The following is a 10,651-nucleotide window of genomic DNA, read 5'->3' as shown; positions in this document are numbered from 1 at the left end:
TTCTTTTTCTTGGGAAAGAAATCTCATTTCAAAATTTGTTGGGATGAGAGAGTTGTAGTCCATTTTATAAAGAGTGTGCGAAACGTCATCCAAAATTAAAACCTCTGTAACTCTCTGACTTTAAGTTCAAAAGGGGTGAAATTTCTACCAATCTTCAAATTCTCTTTCCGGAAAAAGAAATCTTCTTTTAAAAATCGTTGGGGTGAGAGAGTTGTTGTCCGTTTTAGAAACAGTGTGCGAAACGTCACCCAAAATTAAAACCTCTATAACTCTCTCACTTTAAGCCCAAAAGTAGGGAAATTTCTACCAATCGGAGGTCCTAAGATTCTTTTTCTTGGGAAAGAAATCTCATTTCAAAATTTGTTGGAATGAGAGAGTTTTAGTCCGTTTTATAAAGAGTGTGCAAAACGTCATCCAAAATTAAAACCTCTGCAACTCTCTGACTTTAAGTTCAAAAGGGGTGAAATTTCTACCAGTCTTCAAATTATCTTTCCGGGAAAAGAAATCTTGTTTTAAAAATCATTGGGGTGAGAGAGTTGTTGTCCGTTTTTCAAAGAGTATGCGAAACGTCACCCAAAATTAAAACCTCTATAACTCTCTCACTTTAAGTCCAAAAGTGGTGAAATTTCTACCAATCGGAGGTCTTCTAATTCTCTTTCATGGGAAAGAAATCTCGTTTCAAAATTCGTTGGGGTGACAGAGTTATAGTCCGTTTCATAAAGAGTGTGTTAAACTTTACCCAAAGTAAAACCTCCATAACTCTCTCATTTTAAGTCAAAAAGTGAGGAAATTTCTACCAATCGGAGGTCCTAAGATTCTTTTTCTTGGGAAAGAAATCTCATTTCAAAATTTGTTGGGATGAGAGAGTTGTAGTCCGTTTTATAAAGAGTGTGCGAAACGTCATCCAAAATTAAAACCTCTGTAACTCTCTGACTTTAAGTTCAAAAGGGGTGAAATTTCTACCAATCTTCAAATTCTCTTTCCGGAAAAAGAAATCTTCTTTTAAAAATCGTTGGGGTGAGAGAGTTGTTGTCCGTTTTAGAAGTGTGCGAAACGTCACCCAAAATTAAAACCTCTATAACTCTCACACTTTAAGCCCAAAAGTGGGGAAATTTCTACCAATCGGAGGTCCTAAGATTCTTTTTCTTGTGAAAGAAATCTCATTTCAAAATTTATTGGAATGAGAGAGTTGTAGTCCGTTTTATAAAGAGTATGCAAAACGTCATCCAAAATTAAAACCTCTGCAACTCTCTGACTTTAAGTTCAAAAGGGGTGAAATTTCTACCAGTCTTCAAATTTCCTTTCCGGGGAAAGAAATCTTGTTTTAAAAATCGTTGGGGTGAGAGAGTTGTTGTCCGTCTTATAAAGAGTGTGCGAAACGTCACCCAAAATTAAAACTTTCATAACTCACTTATTTTAAGTCGAAAACTGGAGAAATTTCTATCAATTAGATGTCTTCAAATTCTCTTTCAGGAAAAAAAATCTCATTTAAAAATTCGGTGGGATGAGAGAGTTTTGGTCCATTTTATAAAGAGTGTGTGAAACGTCACCCAAAATTAAAACTTCCATAACTCTCTCATTTGAAGTCAAAAAGTTGTGAAATTTCTACCAATCAGATGTCCTAAGATTCTTTTTCTTCGGAAAGAAATCTCATTTCAAATATTGTTGGGATGAGAGAGTTGTAGTCCGTTTTAAAAAGAGTGTGCGAGACGTCATCCAAAATTAAAACCTGTGTAACTCTCTGACTTTAAGTTCAAAAGTGGAGAAATTTTTACCAATCTTCAAATTCTCTTTCCGGGAAAAGAAATCTTGTTTTAAAAATCATTGGGGTGAGAGAGTTGTTGTCCGTTTTTCAAAGAGTATGCGAAACGTCACCCAAAATTAAAACCTCTATAACTCTCTCACTTTAAGTCCAAAAGTGGTGAAATTTCTACCAATCGGAGGTCTTCTAATTCTCTTTCATGGGAAAGAAATCTCGTTTCAAAATTCGTTGGGGTGACAGAGTTATAGTCCGTTTCATAAAGAGTGTGTTAAACGTCACCCAAAGTAAAACCTCCATAACTCTCTCATTTTAAGTCAAAAAGTGAGGAAATTTCTACCAATCGGAGGTCCTAAGATTCTTTTTCTTGGGAAAGAAATCTCATTTCAAAATTTGTTGGGATGAGAGAGTTGTAGTCCGTTTTATAAAGAGTGTGCGAAACGTCATCCAGAATTAAAACCTCTGTAACTCTCTGACTTTAAGTTCAAAAGGGGTGAAATTTCTACCAATCTTCAAATTCTCTTTCCGGAAAAAGAAATCTTCTTTTAAAAATCGTTGGGGTGAGAGAGTTGTTGTCCGTTTTAGAAACAGTGTGCGAAACGTCACCCAAAATTAAAACCTCGATAACTCTCTCACTTTAAGCCCAAAAGTGGGGAAATTTCTACCAATCGGAGGTCCTAAGATTCTTTTTCTTGTGAAAGAAATCTCATTTCAAAATTTGTTGGAATGAGAGAGTTGTAGTCCGTTTTATAAAGAGTATGCAAAACGTCATCCAAAATTAAAACCTCTGCAACTCTCTGACTTTAAGTTCAAAAGGGGTGAAATTTCTACCAGTCTTCAAATTTCCTTTCCGGGGAAAGAAATCTTGTTTTAAAAATCGTTGGGGTGAGAGAGTTGTTGTCCGTCTTATAAAGAGTGTGCGAAACGTCACCCAAAATTAAAACTTTCATAACTCACTTATTTTAAGTCGAAAACTGGAGAAATTTCTATCAATTAGATGTCTTCAAATTCTCTTTCAGGAAAAAAAATCTCATTTAAAAATTCGGTGGGATGAGAGTGTTTTGGTCCATTTTATAAAGAGTGTGTGAAACGTCACCCAAAATTAAAACTTCCATAACTCTCTCATTTGAAGTCAAAAAGTTGTGAAATTTCTACCAATCAGATGTCCTAAGATTCTTTTTCTTCGGAAAGAAATCTCATTTCAAATATTGTTGGGATGAGAGAGTTGTAGTCCGTTTTATAAAGAGTGTGCGAGACGTCATCCAAAATTAAAACCTGTGTAACTCTCTGACTTTAAGTTCAAGAGTGGAGAAATTTCTACCAATCTTCAAATTCTCTTTCCGGGAAAAGAAATCTTGTTTTAAAAATCATTGGGGTGAGAGAGTTGTTGTCCGTTTTTCAATGAGTATGCGAAACGTCACCCAAAATTAAAACCTCTATAACTCTCTCACTTTAAGTCCAAAAGTGGTGAAATTTCTACCAATCGGAGGTCTTCTAATTCTCTTTCATGGGAAAGAAATCTCGTTTCAAAATTCGTTGGGGTGACAGAGTTATAGTCCGTTTCATAAAGAGTGTGTTAAACGTCACCCAAAGTAAAACCTCCATAACTCTCTCATTTTAAGTCAAAAAGTGAGGAAATTTCTACCAATCGGAGGTCCTAAGATTCTTTTTCTTGGGAAAGAAATCTCATTTCAAAATTTGTTGGGATGAGAGAGTTGTAGTCCGTTTTATAAAGAGTGTGCGAAACGTCATCCAGAATTAAAACCTCTGTAACTCTCTGACTTTAAGTTCAAAAGGGGTGAAATTTCTACCAATCTTCAAATTCTCTTTCCGGAAAAAGAAATCTTCTTTTAAAAATCGTTGAGGTGAGAGAGTTGTTGTCCGTTTTAGAAACAGTGTGCGAAACGTCACCCAAAATTAAAACCTCGATAACTCTCTCACTTTAAGCCCAAAAGTGGGGAAATTTCTACCAATCGGAGGTCCTAAGATTCTTTTTCTTGGGAAAGAAATCTCATTTCAAAATTTGTTGGAATGAGAGAGTTGTAGTCCGTTTTATAAAGAGTGTGCAAAACGTCATCCAAAATTAAAACCTCTGCAACTCTCTGACTTTAAGTTCAAAAGGGGTGAAATTTCTACCAGTCTTCAAATTCTCTTTCCGGGGAAAGAAATCTTGTTTTAAAAATCGTTGGGGTGAGAGAGTTGTTGTCCGTCTTATAAAGAGTGTGCGAAACGTCACCCAAAATTAAAACTTTCATAACTCACTTATTTTAAGTCGAAAACTGGAGAAATTTCTATCAATTAGATGTCTTCAAATTCTCTTTCAGGAAAAAAAATCTCATTTAAAAATTCGGTGGGATGAGAGAGTTTTGGTCCATTTTATAAAGAGTGTGTGAAACGTCACCCAAAATTAAAACTTCCATAACTCTCTCATTTGAAGTCAAAAAGTTGTGAAATTTCTACCAATCAGATGTCCTAAGATTCTTTTTCTTCGGAAAGAAATCTCATTTCAAATATTGTTGGGATGAGAGAGTTGTAGTCCGTTTTATAAAGAGTGTGCGAGACGTCATCCAAAATTAAAACCTGTGTAACTCTCTGACTTTAAGTTCAAGAGTGGAGAAATTTCTACCAATCTTCAAATTCTCTTTCCGGGAAAAGAAATCTTGTTTTAAAAATCATTGGGGTGAGAGAGTTGTTGTCCGTTTTTCAATGAGTATGCGAAACGTCACCCAAAATTAAAACCTCTATAACTCTCTCACTTTAAGTCCAAAAGTGGTGAAATTTCTACCAATCGGAGGTCTTCTAATTCTCTTTCATGGGAAAGAAATCTCGATTCAAAATTCGTTGGGGTGACAGAGTTATAGTCCGTTTCATAAAGAGTGTGTTAAACGTCACCCAAAGTAAAACCTCCATAACTCTCTCATTTTAAGTCAAAAAGTGAGGAAATTTCTACCAATCGGAGGTCCTAAGATTCTTTTTCTTGGGAAAGAAATCTCATTTCAAAATTTGTTGGGATGAGAGAGTTGTAGTCCGTTTTATAAAGAGTGTGCGAAACGTCATCCAGAATTAAAACCTCTGTAACTCTCTGACTTTAAGTTCAAAAGGGGTGAAATTTCTACCAATCTTCAAATTCTCTTTCCGGAAAAAGAAATCTTCTTTTAAAAATCGTTGGGGTGAGAGAGTTGTTGTCCGTTTTAGAAACAGTGTGCGAAACGTCACCCAAAATTAAAACCTCGATAACTCTCTCACTTTAAGCCCAAAAGTGGGGAAATTTCTACCAATCGGAGGTCCTAAGATTCTTTTTCTTGTGAAAGAAATCTCATTTCAAAATTTGTTGGAATGAGAGAGTTGTAGTCCGTTTTATAAAGAGTATGCAAAACGTCATCCAAAATTAAAACCTCTGCAACTCTCTGACTTTAAGTTCAAAAGGGGTGAAATTTCTACCAGTCTTCAAATTTCCTTTCCGGGGAAAGAAATCTTGTTTTAAAAATCGTTGGGGTGAGAGAGTTGTTGTCCGTCTTATAAAGAGTGTGCGAAACGTCACCCAAAATTAAAACTTTCATAACTCACTTATTTTAAGTCGAAAACTGGAGAAATTTCTATCAATTAGATGTCTTCAAATTCTCTTTCAGGAAAAAAAATCTCATTTAAAAATTCGGTGGGATGAGAGAGTTTTGGTCCATTTTATAAAGAGTGTGTGAAACGTCACCCAAAATTAAAACTTCCATAACTCTCTCATTTGAAGTCAAAAAGTTGTGAAATTTCTACCAATCAGATGTCCTAAGATTCTTTTTCTTCGGAAAGAAATCTCATTTCAAATATTGTTGGGATGAGAGAGTTGTAGTCCGTTTTAAAAAGAGTGTGCGAGACGTCATCCAAAATTAAAACCTGTGTAACTCTCTGACTTTAAGTTCAAAAGTGGAGAAATTTTTACCAATCTTCAAATTCTCTTTCCGGGAAAAGAAATCTTGTTTTAAAAATCATTGGGGTGAGAGAGTTGTTGTCCGTTTTTCAAAGAGTATGCGAAACGTCAAACAAAATTAAAACCTCTATAACTCTCTCACTTTAAGTCCAAAAGTGGTGAAATTTCTACCAATCGGAGGTCTTCTAATTCTCTTTCATGGGAAAGAAATCTCGTTTCAAAATTCGTTGGGGTGACAGAGTTATAGTCCGTTTCATAAAGTGTGTGTTAAACGTCACCCAAAGTAAAACCTCCATAACTCTCTCATTTTAAGTCAAAAAGTGAGGAAATTTCTACCAATCGGAGGTCCTAAGATTCTTTTTCTTGGGAAAGAAATCTCATTTCAAAATTTGTTGGGATGAGAGAGTTGTAGTCCGTTTTATAAAGAGTGTGCGAAACGTCATCCAGAATTAAAACCTCTGTAACTCTCTGACTTTAAGTTCAAAAGGGGTGAAATTTCTACCAATCTTCAAATTCTCTTTCCGGAAAAAGAAATCTTCTTTTAAAAATCGTTGGGGTGAGAGAGTTGTTGTCCGTTTTAGAAACAGTGTGCGAAACGTCACCCAAAATTAAAACCTCGATAACTCTCTCACTTTAAGCCCAAAAGTGGGGAAATTTCTACCAATCGGAGGTCCTAAGATTCTTTTTCTTGTGAAAGAAATCTCATTTCAAAATTTGTTGGAATGAGAGAGTTGTAGTCCGTTTTATAAAGAGTATGCAAAACGTCATCCAAAATTAAAACCTCTGCAACTCTCTGACTTTAAGTTCAAAAGGGGTGAAATTTCTACCAGTCTTCAAATTTCCTTTCCGGGGAAAGAAATCTTGTTTTAAAAATCGTTGGGGTGAGAGAGTTGTTGTCCGTCTTATAAAGAGTGTGCGAAACGTCACCCAAAATTAAAACTTTCATAACTCACTTATTTTAAGTCGAAAACTAGAGAAATTTCTATCAATTAGATGTCTTCAAATTCTCTTTCAGGAAAAAAAATCTCATTTAAAAATTCGGTGGGATGAGAGAGTTTTGGTCCATTTTATAAAGAGTGTGTGAAACGTCACCCAAAATTAAAACTTCCATAACTCTCTCATTTGAAGTCAAAAAGTTGTGAAATTTCTACCAATCAGATGTCCTAAGATTCTTTTTCTTCGGAAAGAAATCTCATTTCAAATATTGTTGGGATGAGAGAGTTGTAGTCCGTTTTATAAAGAGTGTGCGAGACGTCATCCAAAATTAAAACCTGTGTAACTCTCTGACTTTAAGTTCAAGAGTGGAGAAATTTCTACCAATCTTCAAATTCTCTTTCCGGGAAAAGAAATCTTGTTTTAAAAATCATTGGGGTGAGAGAGTTGTTGTCCGTTTTTCAATGAGTATGCGAAACGTCACCCAAAATTAAAACCTCTATAACTCTCTCACTTTAAGTCCAAAAGTGGTGAAATTTCTACCAATCGGAGGTCTTCTAATTCTCTTTCATGGGAAAGAAATCTCGATTCAAAATTCGTTGGGGTGACAGAGTTATAGTCCGTTTCATAAAGAGTGTGTTAAACGTCACCCAAAGTAAAACCTCCATAACTCTCTCATTTTAAGTCAAAAAGTGAGGAAATTTCTACCAATCGGAGGTCCTAAGATTCTTTTTCTTGGGAAAGAAATCTCATTTCAAAATTTGTTGGGATGAGAGAGTTGTAGTCCGTTTTATAAAGAGTGTGCGAAACGTCATCCAGAATTAAAACCTCTGTAACTCTCTGACTTTAAGTTCAAAAGGGGTGAAATTTCTACCAATCTTCAAATTCTCTTTCCGGAAAAAGAAATCTTCTTTTAAAAATCGTTGGGGTGAGAGAGTTGTTGTCCGTTTTAGAAACAGTGTGCGAAACGTCACCCAAAATTAAAACCTCGATAACTCTCTCACTTTAAGCCCAAAAGTGGGGAAATTTCTACCAATCGGAGGTCCTAAGATTCTTTTTCTTGTGAAAGAAATCTCATTTCAAAATTTGTTGGAATGAGAGAGTTGTAGTCCGTTTTATAAAGAGTATGCAAAACGTCATCCAAAATTAAAACCTCTGCAACTCTCTGACTTTAAGTTCAAAAGGGGTGAAATTTCTACCAGTCTTCAAATTTCCTTTCCGGGGAAAGAAATCTTGTTTTAAAAATCGTTGGGGTGAGAGAGTTGTTGTCCGTCTTATAAAGAGTGTGCGAAACGTCACCCAAAATTAAAACTTTCATAACTCACTTATTTTAAGTCGAAAACTGGAGAAATTTCTATCAATTAGATGTCTTCAAATTCTCTTTCAGGAAAAAAAATCTCATTTAAAAATTCGGTGGGATGAGAGTGTTTTGGTCCATTTTATAAAGAGTGTGTGAAACGTCACCCAAAATTAAAACTTCCATAACTCTCTCATTTGAAGTCAAAAAGTTGTGAAATTTCTACCAATCAGATGTCCTAAGATTCTTTTTCTTCGGAAAGAAATCTCATTTCAAATATTGTTGGGATGAGAGAGTTGTAGTCCGTTTTATAAAGAGTGTGCGAGACGTCATCCAAAATTAAAACCTGTGTAACTCTCTGACTTTAAGTTCAAGAGTGGAGAAATTTCTACCAATCTTCAAATTCTCTTTCCGGGAAAAGAAATCTTGTTTTAAAAATCATTGGGGTGAGAGAGTTGTTGTCCGTTTTTCAATGAGTATGCGAAACGTCACCCAAAATTAAAACCTCTATAACTCTCTCACTTTAAGTCCAAAAGTGGTGAAATTTCTACCAATCGGAGGTCTTCTAATTCTCTTTCATGGGAAAGAAATCTCGTTTCAAAATTCGTTGGGGTGACAGAGTTATAGTCCGTTTCATAAAGAGTGTGTTAAACGTCACCCAAAGTAAAACCTCCATAACTCTCTCATTTTAAGTCAAAAAGTGAGGAAATTTCTACCAATCGGAGGTCCTAAGATTCTTTTTCTTGGGAAAGAAATCTCATTTCAAAATTTGTTGGGATGAGAGAGTTGTAGTCCGTTTTATAAAGAGTGTGCGAAACGTCATCCAGAATTAAAACCTCTGTAACTCTCTGACTTTAAGTTCAAAAGGGGTGAAATTTCTACCAATCTTCAAATTCTCTTTCCGGAAAAAGAAATCTTCTTTTAAAAATCGTTGAGGTGAGAGAGTTGTTGTCCGTTTTAGAAACAGTGTGCGAAACGTCACCCAAAATTAAAACCTCGATAACTCTCTCACTTTAAGCCCAAAAGTGGGGAAATTTCTACCAATCGGAGGTCCTAAGATTCTTTTTCTTGGGAAAGAAATCTCATTTCAAAATTTGTTGGAATGAGAGAGTTGTAGTCCGTTTTATAAAGAGTGTGCAAAACGTCATCCAAAATTAAAACCTCTGCAACTCTCTGACTTTAAGTTCAAAAGGGGTGAAATTTCTACCAGTCTTCAAATTCTCTTTCCGGGGAAAGAAATCTTGTTTTAAAAATCGTTGGGGTGAGAGAGTTGTTGTCCGTCTTATAAAGAGTGTGCGAAACGTCACCCAAAATTAAAACTTTCATAACTCACTTATTTTAAGTCGAAAACTGGAGAAATTTCTATCAATTAGATGTCTTCAAATTCTCTTTCAGGAAAAAAAATCTCATTTAAAAATTCGGTGGGATGAGAGAGTTTTGGTCCATTTTATAAAGAGTGTGTGAAACGTCACCCAAAATTAAAACTTCCATAACTCTCTCATTTGAAGTCAAAAAGTTGTGAAATTTCTACCAATCAGATGTCCTAAGATTCTTTTTCTTCGGAAAGAAATCTCATTTCAAATATTGTTGGGATGAGAGAGTTGTAGTCCGTTTTATAAAGAGTGTGCGAGACGTCATCCAAAATTAAAACCTGTGTAACTCTCTGACTTTAAGTTCAAGAGTGGAGAAATTTCTACCAATCTTCAAATTCTCTTTCCGGGAAAAGAAATCTTGTTTTAAAAATCATTGGGGTGAGAGAGTTGTTGTCTGTTTTTCAATGAGTATGCGAAACGTCACCCAAAATTAAAACCTCTATAACTCTCTCACTTTAAGTCCAAAAGTGGTGAAATTTCTACCAATCGGAGGTCTTCTAATTCTCTTTCATGGGAAAGAAATCTCGATTCAAAATTCGTTGGGGTGACAGAGTTATAGTCCGTTTCATAAAGAGTGTGTTAAACGTCACCCAAAGTAAAACCTCCATAACTCTCTCATTTTAAGTCAAAAAGTGAGGAAATTTCTACCAATCGGAGGTCCTAAGATTCTTTTTCTTGGGAAAGAAATCTCATTTCAAAATTTGTTGGGATGAGAGAGTTGTAGTCCGTTTTATAAAGAGTGTGCGAAACGTCATCCAGAATTAAAACCTCTGTAACTCTCTGACTTTAAGTTCAAAAGGGGTGAAATTTCTACCAATCTTCAAATTCTCTTTCCGGAAAAAGAAATCTTCTTTTAAAAATCGTTGGGGTGAGAGAGTTGTTGTCCGTTTTAGAAACAGTGTGCGAAACGTCACCCAAAATTAAAACCTCGATAACTCTCTCACTTTAAGCCCAAAAGTGGGGAAATTTCTACCAATCGGAGGTCCTAAGATTCTTTTTCTTGTGAAAGAAATCTCATTTCAAAATTTGTTGGAATGAGAGAGTTGTAGTCCGTTTTATAAAGAGTATGCAAAACGTCATCCAAAATTAAAACCTCTGCAACTCTCTGACTTTAAGTTCAAAAGGGGTGAAATTTCTACCAGTCTTCAAATTTCCTTTCCGGGGAAAGAAATCTTGTTTTAAAAATCGTTGGGGTGAGAGAGTTGTTGTCCGTCTTATAAAGAGTGTGCGAAACGTCACCCAAAATTAAAACTTTCATAACTCACTTATTTTAAGTCGAAAACTGGAGAAATTTCTATCAATTAGATGTCTTCAAATTCTCTTTCAGGAAAAAAAATCTCATTTAAAAATTCGGTGGGATGAGAGAGTTT

This window comes from Tasmannia lanceolata, unplaced genomic scaffold (genome assembly GCF_043159265.1).
Source record: "Tasmannia lanceolata isolate RefF3 unplaced genomic scaffold, GAP_Taslan_0.1 ptg000036l, whole genome shotgun sequence".
Classification (NCBI taxonomy): Eukaryota; Viridiplantae; Streptophyta; class Magnoliopsida; order Canellales; family Winteraceae; genus Tasmannia; species Tasmannia lanceolata.
This window is presented reverse-complemented; position numbering follows the sequence as displayed.